This window comes from Orcinus orca, chromosome 2 (genome assembly GCF_937001465.1).
Source record: "Orcinus orca chromosome 2, mOrcOrc1.1, whole genome shotgun sequence".
Lineage (NCBI taxonomy): Eukaryota > Metazoa > Chordata > Mammalia > Artiodactyla > Delphinidae > Orcinus > Orcinus orca.
The window spans coordinates 3,807,701-3,822,905 of record NC_064560.1 but is presented as its reverse complement, the minus strand read 5'-3'; the positions used below and the strand labels follow the sequence as shown (position 1 = coordinate 3,822,905).

The 15,205-nt window shown below is 41.6% G+C and overlaps 1 protein-coding gene across 2 annotated transcripts in view; it reads right to left on the bottom strand.

Moving 5' to 3' along the window:
- Positions 1–9,658, bottom strand: part of NSUN6 (NOP2/Sun RNA methyltransferase 6) — a 91,502-nt gene extending 81,844 nt beyond the window's left edge. For both annotated transcript variants that reach the window (XM_033403485.2, XM_033403486.2), the window contains exon 1: positions 2,382–9,658. The gene's annotated coding sequence lies outside the window, so the exon portion shown is untranslated. The remainder of the gene's footprint in view (positions 1–2,381) is intronic.
- Positions 9,659–15,205: the final 5,547 nt, after the last annotated feature.

The following is a 15,205-nucleotide window of genomic DNA, read 5'->3' as shown; positions in this document are numbered from 1 at the left end:
AGAGTCCTTGCACTTAATCACATATCACAACCAAAATATTTGCAAGGCAGTTTATCTCAAGAATATTAAACACAAGTACTACTAATTAATTTTCATTATAATTCACTTGAAGATATATACGTATAAACATCTATATTTAAGTTATATATACATATGTATACATTCCTACAACACAAAAGAGAAATTAAAAGGGTGATTAATCCCATTATAGAGCTCTTTTAAGCACAGAGCTTGACTGTGCATTAAAATACTGCATCTATAAAGAAAGTAATTTGCAAGCATTTCAGGAATTGTTCTCTTATATAAATTACAATGCACTTCCTTGTAAACAGATTTCTACAGAGAGCAGTGCCTTTTAATCAGGGAAAGATCCCTGAAGTAGGTGAGTTTTAGATGAATTTAAAGGACAGGAAACCTATGGAATGGTAGAGAGGGACTTGGGTAAATTATTCTGGATGAGGAAAATACCTTTTGTGGCAAGTCTAAAAGGAAACGAAAAGTGGGGCTATGGTAGAGGGCCAGGGATGAAGGTCATTCATTTAAAAAAAGTTTTTAAAAATAAATTAACTTTTAAAACTGGGAAACTTAGGAAAGTTTAAGAGACATAAAGTATAAGAGACATAATGTTGGTCCCACTTGGAAAATTCTCCACAGCTAGATCATCCTTCCGCCCCAAATTCAAAATGGATTAAAGACTTCAATGTAAGACCTGAAACCACAAACTCCTAGAAGAAAACATGGGAGTAAACTTCCTGACATGTGTTTTGGTGGTGATTTTTGGATATGACACCAAAAGCAAAGGCAACAAAAACAAAAAAGAAGTGGGACCACACCAAACGAAAAACCTTCTGCACGGCAAAGGGAACCATCAACAAAATGAAAAGGGAGAAAATATTTGCAAATCATATCTCTAATAAGGGGTTAATATCCAAGTATATATATAAGGAACTCATAACACTCCATAACACACAAAAACAACAATCTGATTAAAAACTGAATAGACTTTTTTCCAACGAAGATATACAAATGGCCAACAGGTACATGAGAAAATGCTGAACATCACTAGTAATCAGGAAAACAAAAATCAAAACCATAATGAGGGCTTCCCTGGTGGCGCAGTGGTTGAGAGTCCGCCTGCCGATGCAGGGAACGCGGGTTCGTGCCCCGGTCTGGGAGGATCCCACATGCCCCGGAGCGGCTGGGCCCCTGAGCCATGGCCGCTAAGCCTGCGCATCCGGAGCCTGTGCTCCGCAACGGGAGAGGCCACGGCAGTGAGAGGCCCGCGTAACAGGAAAAAAAAAAAAAAATTATAAAAAACCATAATGAGATATGGCCTCACAGCTGTTAGAATGGCTGTCATCAAAAAGATAAGAGATACCAAGTGTTGGTGCGGGTGTGGAGAAAAAGGGAGCTTGTGCACTGTGGGTGGGAATAGAAATTGGTGCAGCCACTATGAAAAACAGCATGTAGGTTTCTGAACAAGTTAAAAATAGAACTGCCATATGACCCAGCAATCCCACTTCTGGGTGTATGTCTAAAGGAAACAAAATCACTATCTCCAAGAGATACAAGCACCCCAGGTTCACTGCAGCATAACTCACAATAGCCAAGACATGGAAACAACGAAGTGTCCATCAACATATGAAAGAATAAACAAAATGTGAGATTATGTGTGTGTGTGTGTATGTATGATATGTATATATGAGATATCGATTTTTTTCTCTGCCATAAAAAAAGAAGGAAATCCTGCCATTTGTGACAACATGAGTGAACCTTAAGGGCATTCGGCTAAGGGAAATCAGTCAGACAGAGAAAGGCAAATACTGTACAATCTCACTGATATGGAGAATCTTAAAAAATCCAACTCGTGGAAACAGATGACAGATTGGTGCTTAGAGGCGTGAGGTGGGCGTGGAGGGGGTCAAAAGGTACAAAGTTCCAGTTAGAAGACAAATAAGTTCTGGCGATGTGGTGTACAGCATGGTGACTGTAGTTAACAATACTCTTGTATATTTGAAAGTTGCTAAGGGAATAAATCTTAAAGGTTCTCATCCCAAGGGAAAGAAGTTGTGATTATGTGAGGCGATGGACGTTAGCTGAATTGACTGTGGTAATCATTTCACAATATACAGATATTTCAAATCGTCGTGTTCAAACCCTAAGGTAATACAATGATATATGTCAACTATATCTCAATAAAACTGGGGAAGGGGCAACGTTGACCCTATTGGGGGCATTCTCCACAGCTGGGTCACCCTCCTTCTGCACACTGCACCTCCACTTCCTCATGAAGCAGTGAGAGAACAGAAATTGTTCCCACAGCTACAAAGAGTGAATAACAGTTGCTCTAGGTTGACTCCGAGAGAGTATTTTCTACTCACCACCAAGACTGCCTTGTGCCTGTTTCCCAGGGGCGGGCTCTGGAGAAGTTAGCGGCGCATCTGCATTCAGCGAAGGTCTTGGAAGAGACCCAAATCTTTACATTTGGAAGAGATCCAGGAACTCTGGGAAACTGAACTTTCCAAACAGGGAGAAAGAACACAGTAATCCAGGCTTGAAGTGGAGCCTGGAAAGGAATCTAGTCACTGGAGGCATGAGTGCGGAAAATGAGCGTTTTAAATTAAAATTGCTCAGGAATTCCAGAATCAATGGAGGGTCTATATAGTTAATGTTTGAAATATGCTTTTTTACAGCAATCCTTTCTGTTCGTTAAACTTCTTAAAACAATTCTAAGCAAGAGTGCTGACAAAGAAGAGGCTGTGGAAGTGAATGCTGGCTGATTCAGGATAATACATATCCCCATGTGGACACTTACCATATTCATAAGGAGTATATTAGTAACTAAAGGATGCTTTCTAAGGACATATTACACTTTCTGCAGTTTCACCATAATGCAGCATTGGGGGCACTTTGAACACATGGAGAAACGTAATATTAAATGATACATAGGAATTTTGGTAAGTATATCTTAGAAAATTCATTTTTAAAAGGAAGCCCACCATTCTCTGGCAGTCAAGTGGTTCAGAGTCAGCACTTCCAATGCAGGGGGCGTGGGTTCAATCCCTGGTGGGGGAACTAAAATCCCACATGCCGTGCAATGTGGCCAAAAAATTTAAAAAAAAAAAAGAAGTCCACCAAAGGAAATTCTGACATATGCTACAACATGGATGAACCTTGAGGACATTATGATAAGTGAAATACGCTGGTCACGAAAAGACTAACACTCTGTGATTTCATTTACCTGAGGCATCTAGAATAGTCAAATTTATAGAAACAGAAAGTAGAATGCAAATATTATATGATATCACTCCTATGTGTATTCTAAAAACAAAAAGATACAAATGAACTTATTTACAAAAGAGAAGTAGACCCACAGACATAGAAAACAAACTTATAGTTACCGAAGGGTAAAGGAGGGGGTAGGGATAAAGTAGGAGTTTGAGATTAACAGATACACATGACTATATATAAAATAGATAACCAACAAAGACCTACTGTATAGAAAGGGGACTATACTCAATATTTTGTTACAACCTGTAAGGGAAAAGAATCTGAAAAAGTGTGTGTGTGTGTGTGTGTGTGTGTGTGTGTGTGTATACGTATATTCAGTTATATATATGTATAACTGAAACACTGCGCTGTACTAACTAACACCGCATTGTAAATCAACTACCATTCAGTATTTTTAAAAAAAGACTCTAGTTTGGGGGAGGAAAAAAAAAGTGGAGTCATGGTTGCCAGGAGCTGGGGAAGAGGGATATGGGCAATTGTTGTTTAATTGGTATAGAGTTTCAAAACTGCAAGATGAAAAAGTTCTGGAGATTGGTTGCACAACAATGTGAATATACTTTACAATACTGAACCCATATACTTTAAAATGTTTATGAGGGTAAATTTTATGTTATGTATATTTTTCCACAATTAAAAAATATATATTAAGTAAGGGGGGGGAAAAGGAAGTCCTCCAAGTACCCAGACTTTCTGAAAAGCAGTTGCAGAAGGACTGAATGAACTTTAAAAGTACATGAAATGCATTATTTTAAAGTATGCAGTTGGAAGAAAGAATAAATGGGCATTTGTTGGGTCCCCATACAGGTTCATCACTTCTACATATGTTGTATTAAATTCTCACAATAAACCTGAAAGTAGCTATTCTAGTACGGATTTTGACATGTTAGTCCTGAGGAAACTGGGGTATAGAAAGGACAAATATGTTGTCTAAGGTCTCACAGCTGCTCAGCAGCCTAGGCAAATAGAATTGCCTATTACTGGAAAAAAAAAAAAAAAGAGGGTCATGACAACGAAAGTTTAGAGAATTAAGAGAAGAACTATTCTTCTACCTCCCCCACTCTGGTTTCACTTGTCTTTCTCATTTATGAATCCTGGGAAGAAATTTGAAAGCTAAGTTAGTCTAGCAATTATGGAGGAAATTACAGGGAAAAGCTATGAGAGTTTCTTGAGTGAATTAGCATAAACTTTTGGAGCTGGAAGTAATATCAAGGTGCCTGACAGAAAAGGGGGCCCTGAAAAAGGTCTCATGCACCTGACCAGGTGCAAAATGAGTCTCCAGGGGAAAATAAAATAAGGCTGGGAGCCGTGCACATTTTCCACATAGGTGGGCTTCAGTTTTCTTTTTGATATAAAGTGTGTCAGTCAGAACACCAGATTAAACTGAACTTCCGCCACTTCAATCCTTTTTATAAAATTTAACCAAGGAAGTTGTATTGTCAAGATCACAGCAGGAAACAGATGTCACGTTCAAACTGAGCACTTTGAAGGAAGTTTAAGAAGGGGTTCTTCGTGGAGGTGAGGGCAGGGCATGAGGAAACCACGAGGGACAGTGCAGTACCTTGGGGCTAGTGACCAGGATTTAACCACCCACCCCAAGGCCCCCGTGGAGACAAAGGGAGTGAGCTGTGACTGAAATGCAGAGAGAGGGCTGCCTGGCTGAGGCTATGTTCTTTGACCACTGGAAGCAGCCAGTTTGCAGCGACCCAGCAGGGAGAAGGTTCGGGAATTAAATATTCCCACTCCCACACTCTGTTTCTCCTTCTGCTCTTCTGTCAATGCTCCGCATTGGCCAAACGTGACGTTAAGCCCCTTAAAGCGCAGAGCCTGCTGGGAGAGAATGGAGAGTGCATTTGGAGGGGCAAACAGATGGTATCCAGCATGGAGAAGACTGACTAATATTTTATAGGTCATGTGTGAAAATAAGTTTAAGGAAGAACTAGCAACTGGAACAAGTCCTCTGCCGCGGACCAGCCAGAGAAAGAGGATTTCACCGCCCAGGGTCAGGAGAGAAGGGGTAAGGAACTGAAGTAGCACCGACGAATGGGGTCAGAAGGGCCAAGACAACAGACGGCTGCAAGGCAGATTTTATTGCGCTACAGTTGCAGATTATCTAGACTAGAAAAAGGGAGGTTGGTTGCCAGACGGTGGTTTACATTATGTACAGACTGTCTCAGCTCAAGGTTAACTTCCCTGGGAGAAAACCCATAAGCCCAGAATCATCAAAAATAACCTGCACGTGCCGGGGGGAGACAGCTTTGCTTGTCTCAGTTTACATTCTTTCTGATCTCTGGGCCCTGGTGGTTTATCTCCCATGGAATGGAACAAGGAGGGGAACAAGTAGGCACAGTCCCTTCGAGCAGCGGCGGCATGCCTGGCATGTCTGCAGCTGGCTCTCAAGGCTGACCGTTTCCCACAGTCCTCTGTTTTTCTGTTTGTTTTTTTCTTTTAATAAAAATAGAAAAGATACTACTAAATTTGGGGAAATGTATTCATCAGGTTTTGCTGTGATAATGCTGCGTCACAAACAACCCCCAGGTTGCAGTGGCTTACAATAATGAACACGCATTTCTCACTCTCAGGTCCACAGGTCAGTTCTGGTTCAGATACACTTGGCTCACTTATCTGGACGTGGCTCCAGGCTGAAGGTTGGGATCAAGCGTGCCTCCCGTATCTTCTCATCCTAGAGCTCAGGTTAAATGATCGGTGATTACCTAGAGCGCGGCAGGTGGTAGGAGCCCAAGGGGAAAAACGGTAAGCATAACATCTCTTAACTTGTACTTGGAACTGGCGGGCTATCACTTTCGCCCTATTGAATCAACCAGGGGAAGACTTTTGACCAAGTCCAATGTCAATGGAGTGAGAAAGTCAATGGCTGGAGAGTGGAGATGGGTAGAGTGAATATTTTCTGAATAATAATTAATATATTATACTTGGTAAAACTGCCCCTGAAAATATGCTTTACATGGAAGCATCCAGGCATTATGACTGCAAATCGATTTTACTCCATTAACTGTTTCTATGTATATACTTTTTTCTTATTTAAAGTATCCTCTGGTACTGTTTGTACTTTCCCTGTCAATCACATTTGCCTTCTACATTACTAAAAAGTGACTGTAAACACTATTAACAGAAATACCAGCCTGAAAGCATATTGTATGTCCCTTCTTATATAGGTATGGGCCGCTGCCTAAAGCATCTAGAAAAGATGAAAGCAATGAAAGTTCATACGTCACAGCCTAGTAACTTACTATTTCAAAGCTATCACATAGCCTTTTCTAAATCATCAGCTGAATAGATCAATTTTTAAAACATATTAATGATGATTTTGAAAGATTTTTAATGATCAATGTTTCCATGCTGCACAACTATAGTTACAATGTTTTTCCCAAGCTTTACCGAGCTAATTGACATATAACATTGTGTAACTTTAAGGTGCACAATCTATGAATTGATACACTTACACACCCCACTATAATTACCACCATAGCCTCAGCTAACACCTCCATCATGTCACGTGATTACCATTTCCTTTCTGTAGTGAAAACGTTTAAGATTACTCTCTTAGAAGCCTTCAAGTATATAATACAGTCTTATTACCTATGAACACAGTACTGTGCATTAGATCCCCAGAACTTTCAACTGCCACTTCGTATGCTTTGCCCAGCATCTACTCATTTCCCCCATCCCCCAACCCCTGGTGACCACCATTCTACTATTTGCTACAAGTTTTTTTTTTTTTTTTTAAGGTTACACATATAAGTGAAATCATACAGTATTTATCTCTCTCTGAGAAATATTAATTTTTTTGTCTCTCTCACACAATGTTTTTTTCAGAGCATTAAGCTTTGCAGTTTTGAAAGGCAGACTAGTACAGAGGTTACAAGCACAGACCCTAGACTGCCCCAATTTGAATCCCAACTAGCATCTGACTTGACCTTGGACAAGTTACTCAAATGGCTTGGTTTTCTCCATCTTTAAAATGGGCATAATAAGAATCCCCAACTCATGTGGTTACTGCAAGTTTTAAATAGTTAATGCATGTAAATCAGTTCGGACAGTACCTAGCGCTGGATAATAGTAGCTATTAATATCAGTTAACTATTTTAATAAGTAATTATTTTCTCTCTCTCTCCCTCAATATTCAGTTTAAAATCCTCTTGATCAGACTGAATCTCTTGGCAAACATCCTTTTCAGCCTTAATAAGAATCACAAGGTAGGAACTTCCCTGGTGGCACAGTGGTTAAGAATCCGCCTGCCAATGCAGGGGACACGGGATCGATCCCTGGTCCAGGAAGATCCCACATGCCATGGAGCAACTAAGCCCGCGAGCCACAACTACAGAGCCCACGCACCACAACTACTGAACCCACACACCTAGAACCTGTGCTTCTCAACAAGAGAAACCACCGCAATGAGAAGCCCGCACACCACAAATATAGACCCACCGTAGCCAAAAAATCAATCAATAAATTTAAAAAAGAATCACAGCGTTACTTTCCAGAAGTCTGTTGTTTTGAAACTACAGTAGTGGTTCAGGTAATCAGAATCTGATCTCGGATGCCGTCTTTGTAGCTTTCCGACTACAGAACACAGCCAAGGTAAGTCACAGTTTCTCCAGGTAGCACAACAGACTGGAGAAGGTTGGCATCTGGAGCCCAACCACCAATGATGTGGGACAGAGAGTGGAAGAACACACCCCTCCTCAGGTACTAGAAAATTCGGTCCACATTGAATTTACTGAATATCTGTCATAATACCGTAGCACAGGTATTGTGCTAAGCCTAAAACCAGAGTAGGAAACAAGGCAGTCATCGCTTTCCCAGAGCTCAAGGCAAAGACCGACATTAAGTAATCGAAGGCCTGGGAAGTGCCCTAAGAGGTGCAGGGTTCCACGGGAGCTCGTGGTCACAGTCAGCAGAACCCAGGTGAATTCAGCATAGGCTGTCGAGAAGGGTGGTGGCCCTCAGCAATAAGGAAGACAGCAAGTATTACTCAAAAATACACCGAGGCATGCGGGGACTCTTTCTTCTGGAAGTCCTGGCAACCCAGGGACGAGAGCTTGCACACTTTTGCACACGAGGCGGTGGACCTCTGCCTGACGACGTGCAGCCTCCTGGCGCTGGGGCACTACCCGCTGGAAGCTCATGCTTCTCTCCCCCTTTCCACCGACTCGTAGCACCAAACTGAGCCTCCGCCGGTGGGGAGAGAGCAGGCTTCTTCCAGCTACCGCATGAACCCCAGTGGTCCACACCCACATCAGGACTTGTAACTAGTACGTCCTGTATATTTGCACCTCAGGGCACAAATGAAGAAATAAGCTTCCCTCTCCTCGCTCTGTCTCTCTTTCTCTCATTTCCTCTCTCTCCTGCTAGTTTAGCTCAAAGTCCGGCAACTTCTCCTTTTTTTAAAGTAAGTAAATAGCTCAATGTTTACTTGCCTTCTCCCTCATGTGTCTAAAGGAAATGATAATATAGCCCTTCATTTTTCTCACCATGAGTGATGTTTGCTGAAAGCCGGGTACTAGTGTTAGTGGGGGGCTGCATGGAAGGAATCTCTGCTGGGACCTCTCAGTGAGAAAGGAAGAGAGACCCCCGTTCCTCCTGAAAAAGTAAAATACGCCCCTCTATCTCATCTAAGAGTTGTTTTTCTGTGACTGTTTCTTGGAATCCTGCCAAGATTCACTTCGTTGTCTTTCTAAGACTGTACAATTTCGGAACTCTATTCGCGTTAGAAAGAATATTTGCTTACAGTGCATAGATTACCTTTTTTGAAATAATTTCAGATTTATAGAAAATTTGACGTTCTACTGTAAGGAAAAGCTTTCCTTCTCCCTACATATGTATGTGTTGACCTCTGTGTGGATATGTGGATTCCCATTTTATTTAGTGTGTTGTCATCTGTTACTACCACTACTTAACTTTGATGCTTAAAGTGATCCAGATTTGGCCAGTGGGGATCCCTTCAAGCTGGCTTCTGTTCTTGGACAAGTGTCCATGATTCCTTGAGCCCTTCCTTACTTTCTTGAAAGCCACAATCATCTTGTACTTCCTCTGCTTCAACCCTGAGGCCAACCATTTCCAACAAGTCCTGGTTCCTTTTAGTGGATGTTGATATTTGGAAACCAAGGTCTGGGCACTCAGAACGTTTATTTCCACTGGGCTGTCGTGTGTAAACCTCTCAGAGACTCGAGCTAGGAAATATCTGCATGTGTGCACACTGACCCACAGACATACAGACTCCACAGACAGCTATGCTTCCCTACCTCTCAGTGTGTCTATTTTTTAAACTCATTCGTTTACACACCAGTGCTTTCAGTTCCAATCCAGCACCTCAGGGTTCTCTTCAGCCTCTCTCCTTCCATATTTTTTTTAGATTAATTTATTTATTTATCGGCTGCCTTGGGTCTTCGTTGCTGTGTGCGGGCTTTCTCTAGTTGCAGTGAGTGGGGGCCACTCTTTGCTGCGGTGCGCGGGCCTCTCACTGCAGTGGCCTCTCCCGTTGTGGAGCACGGGCTCTAGGCACGTGGGCTTCAGTAGTTGTGGCTCACGGGCTCTAGAGCTCAGGCTCAGTAGCTGTGGCTCATGGGCTTAGTTGCTCCGCAGCATGTGGGCTCTTCCCGGACCAGGGCCCGAACCCGTGTCCCCTGCATTGGCAGGTGGATTCTTAATCACTGCGCCACCAGCGAAGTCCCTCTCCTTCCATATTTGTCAGTCCCTTCTCCAACAGTGAGAAACGGTGTGTATTTATTTGCTCAATGTCCCTGTGTGTAATTGATCTGTCTACCATGCCAGCTGCCCCCTCAGCCTCCAGGGATTCCATGAGGGAGGAGAATGGGTAGAAAGAGTGACAGAATTGGAAGGAAGGAAGGAATGGACAAATGAAAGAACGAATGAACAAACAAACAAAAGAAGGAGGGAAGGAAGGAAGGGAGGGAGAGAGGGAGGGAGAAAGGCACTAATTCCATCTAAAGGCTTCTCACCTACAGATCGTTCAAAAAACACCAAGGCTTACTCAAAGGGAAGGGTTCAATACTGTTTCCCAATGCCAAATAGGAAGAGAAATGGAAAGTCAACTGTTGTGCTTCTTGCAGCAACGCAAAGCCCCTGTTCACCACAGTCTCAAGGAGAACTATGGAGGCTCTTCCACAGACAATGAGATTACGGTTGAGGATGCTGTGGCCGCTGCCACCGCAGTGTCCCCATTTGGGCTCCACAGTTACGTATCTCCTAATTCATACTCACGTGCTCGTCCGTGATCAACCACCCTTCCACCGTAGCTGTGTTAAAAGAAGCCTACACAAGAGGCCAAGAACAATGCTTCCCCACTGAAGCTTTTCTAACGAAAGCTCAGGCTCTTGGGGACCAAATATAAAGACAAGAATACCTTTAAAAAGGGTTATCAGGCCCTCATCCTCCCTAGGAAAGGTCTTGGTATTCTTTTTAGACATAAATAGTGATACTTTCTGACTTTTTCAGGGTAGTGATGATGTATAACAGGCTCTGCAATTTACAAAATTCTAAAGGTCGCATAACTGCTTTTGAGGAAAGGTAGGAAATTACCTTATAGACATGTGTGGAGTATGAATATTTGATTATGCTTGGAAGACCTCAGCAGAATTCCAATATATGAATAATATTCTTTACTTCCTCTTAGACAGAGAGGACTTAGCAAATCCTGATGGTAATCTGGATTCCTCCTTGGCTCACAGCTAATCTTTCATCTAAGCCTTCCTCAAACAATATCTTATCTAAGCCAACTTTTAGAAGTGTTTCTTTAAAGTCCCGAAGTCAAATTTCTGGGCCAAGTCTATCTAGTAAGTGATCAAAACGGTGCCCATCTGTCCACCAACAGCAGAATTGATAAATAAATTGTGATCGATTCCAGAGTGGAATATTATTCAGCAACGAATAATGCAACAACGTGAATGAATCTCACAAACACAACCAAACGTGAAAGTATACATTGTATGATTCGGTTTACATAAAGTTCAAACATAGACAAAACCGGTCTTTGGTGTTAGAAGTAAGGATAGTAGTTACTTGTCGAGGAGTAACTGAAAGAGGTTGTAATGAGGATTTCCAGAATTCTAATAATATCTTATTTCTTCATCTGTGTCTTGTTCATTTTTTAAAATTTCATCAAGATATACTCTTAAATTTATATATATATATATGTAGGTATGTTAAATTCAGTAAAGTAAGTATGACTCAAAAGACTCCTTGAGTGAAACACCATCAACCCTTAAGGATATCCACAAGTTTTGAGGGACAAAAGACCATTCATAGGTCACTTGCTAACATATCCAGGAAAAGTCAAAATTCTTTATGTCCCCGGCTATGGTGGTGGTCTTTTCACCTGTCCCAATGTCAGCTTACTCCAGAAAGCCTTAGCTTTATATATTTGAATCAGATACCTCTGATACCAAGTGGCTACCATTCTGTGGCTAGAGCACTTTTGGAGGTGAGGGGCCTCCATGCTTACAGCCATATTTTTGAGAAAACTGACCCAAGTCAAATTTGCTGATATGTGATTAAAAGCCCCCTGCTCACCCCGAGGAGGTGGTGATACCCAATAATGACAGGTGTCCACTGCCAGAAGGCAGGAAAAGTCAACTGTCTTCTTTAAAATGTTGAACCTTAGATTAAATTCAATCGTACTGAGATCCTGATCTCATATCCCATCTTTTAGTCTTACGTAGCAGATATTTTTGAAAGCCTCCCATTCCCCAAGAGATTCTTTGCCCCTTCAAAATGATGTGAGCCTGCAACCACACTTATAGCTATGGGACCTAAACTGGTGGGGGACATTTGGATTTTTGTCACTTTGGAGAAGGGGAAAAAGAAAAATGAGATTTCTTTCTTTATCTCGTCCTTTGCCACAGGTTGCAAAAAATGTTAATCACAGAAAAGTTTTTGAACTCTCACTTAGCTTTCTAGGAAGCAATTTAATCTTAAGGTAACATGTACATAACTGTTCCCTAGATCCACACTTAATGGAGTTATGTGGCTGCTGATATATTCACAGCAGCACTGCTCTGTAATAAAGTGCTCAAGGTTGATGGCTTATTCTTATCATTATTATTGTCACATTTATTTACACCCAGATTTTTTTTTTTTTTTTTTTTTGGCTGGGCGGCACGCAGGATCTTTGTTCCCTGACCAGGGATCGAACCCGTGCCCCCTGCAGTGGAAGCACGGAATCTTAACCACTGGACCGCCAGGGAAGTCTCCACACCCAGATCTTGCTCAACTGATTTAAAGAGACTTTCTAACGTTTTTTCATTGCTACTCTGTCATCTTTGCAGCTCTTTTTCCGTTCATAATTATATGTAAACATGCCTTATTCTCAGCCCAATTCATAGAATTGCTATAATATCTAACTAGCAATTTTCATTTGTTCTCCATTTATTTCTTCCAAAATAAATCACAAGTTGCCTCTTCCATGGCAAGTTATCCAAGGTTTAACCAAGTTATATTCCTTCATTTTTGGCAGCGCAACCCTTGAATGAATATGTCTGAAACTCATTCCCAATTGCATTTTAATCAGAGCTCTCATAAAACAATCCCTATATTTGGGCAATAGATGATTTATTTGAACTTCCTTGAATAAAAAATTATATTTCGAATGGTACTATGATCTGCGTACATTTCCTAAGCGACTTCTTGGCCTCTCTTTGCTCATTCAGTGATCAATAATATCCACAAGTGTAGCTACCACCCAAGCAACCCAGGTAGTATTTTATAAGCCTATAAAAAAAAAAGTAAAGAGGGACTTCCCTGGCTGTCCAGTGGTTAGGGCTCCACACTTCCACTGCAGGGGGCACGGGTTCGATCCCTGGTGGGGGAAATAAGATCCGGCATGCTGCATGACGAGGCTAGAAAAAAAAAGAAAGAAAGAAAGAAACCCTTCAGGATGTGTGTATATTTCCAAAATCAATAGATGAATGTGAAATGAAGCAGAATTTTGCTTAGGAATCAGGACTTGTCATTTTTCCACCAAGAACATGTATTATCCTTCTTTCTTCCACTTTTAATTTCTCCACTGCTGTGATTCCTCTCCTCATCTGAACAGCTTCTAAGCCCTTTGTTCTAAACTGACACTGTTTTTGCATTTCTCTACTGGTCTTACTACTCAGAATCTGCAAGTTGGGTTCACCAAACATGGTATCCTCTGGACTCAGCTCTGTGTCAGCTGCTGATGCACCCTTGTGGTTTCAAACCTCTACTGGCCCCTTCCCTCCATAGCCTCATGCCCTACAGTCTCCAGTTACTTCTTGCAACTGGCAAAGGGAACTCTCTCTGCTTTTCCTCACAGATAATGGCCTGTGATGAAAAAGGCAAGTGGTTTTGAAGCTTTTTCAAATGGGGAAAGCGATGGCACTTTAAGCGATCGCACTATAAGCGATGGCACTATAAGCGATGGCACTATAAGAAAGTTATAGTGCTTGCATACTGTTCAATAGTTTACGTGACAGTTAGAAATAAACAACAGGCCTCCTAATTCCTAATCCCTGTGTCTGCAAAGAATTTAATAGTATTGTTTTATTGTCATTATATTTAGTTTTAAGATAATCTTCTATCATCGTAATAAGTGAGACTGTTCTCTCATTAATGGTGGCAACATAAAGTCTCCCTTTAAAATAACATATTTAAGTAAAACTATCATTTAAGAACATTGAAATATATGATAGTAAAGATGATATGAGGATATGGCAAAAAACTGACAATCAAATGACTGAAGTCTGTGAAACCTCACTCTCTGGGAAACGCTATAGAGACTGGTGTATAATTATGGCTGTGCTATTGAGATTCCACTGGCATTTACTCTGTTCTCTAATGGTACTTCCTGGGCCTCCTTGTGATTTAGATCTAGGTCACAATGGCAAGAGCCAATCCTACACTTTCTGTTCTGCCTTAATCCAGCCAAGGGCTGACTTCACCACCCTCCGTCCTGGCTGGCGATTAGAGAAGAAATCCTATCACAGGTTTGCAACAGCCAGGGAATACATTGACAGGGGCCGAACTGGGTGACAGACTTCAAGCCCTGTAAAGGCCAGAAAATTAACCCTAATAAAGAAACAGGCAAGTTGGCCAGGATCAGGGAGCATAGATTCACATGCCACCTCACCCTTGGAACCCCAGTCTCTGAGTTTCCCTCTTTGCCGGCTCTTTCTAGAAGGTGTCCTGGGCAAGTGTACAACCGTGACAAAAAGAGCAGTGCTCTGGGAAACCCTGAAAGTCCACTAAGGCTACTGTAAGCTGGGGACCATCTTTGCTGGATATTTGTGTTACTGCTGTCATAGCAAGTATTACTCTAACTAAAAAATGATAAATAGCTTATTTAAGCGGCAGATAGTTGGAATGGTAATTTTGTTCTTGGCAAAGCCATAAGAGGAAAAGCCCTGCGGTGGAGGGGCAGGGGTAGGGGAGGGGCGCGGGGGGCACAGAGGTGGGGGAGATGGATATAAAGATCTGGCTATAGAAGAAGAACTGTGTGTTTTCGTTTAAATTGTTAACAATTTACAGAACCAGAAGTTAGAACAACATTTATTAACCTTGGGAACGTCTTCAAACTTTTATAAGCTTCAGTATCTTCATCTGAAAATAAAGACAGCAGTGACTGAGCGACCTCACACCAGCTAATGTGTGGATTGCATAAGATTGTGCATATAAAGCACCAGGACATACTAGATGCTAAATAAATGTGACTTCTCCACGAAGCCGAAAGAGCTCAGGTCAAGATCTGAATCTTACTAGTTACGTAACCGTGGGTCAGTTTATTGGTTTATGCTCAAAGTTTTCCAATATGGACATGAGGCAGATTATAAGAATTCCAAATAATAAAACAATGCATACATTTTCAGAATCAGAGAAGATATAAATTAGAATAGAAAATCAAGACTAGGAGAGAAAA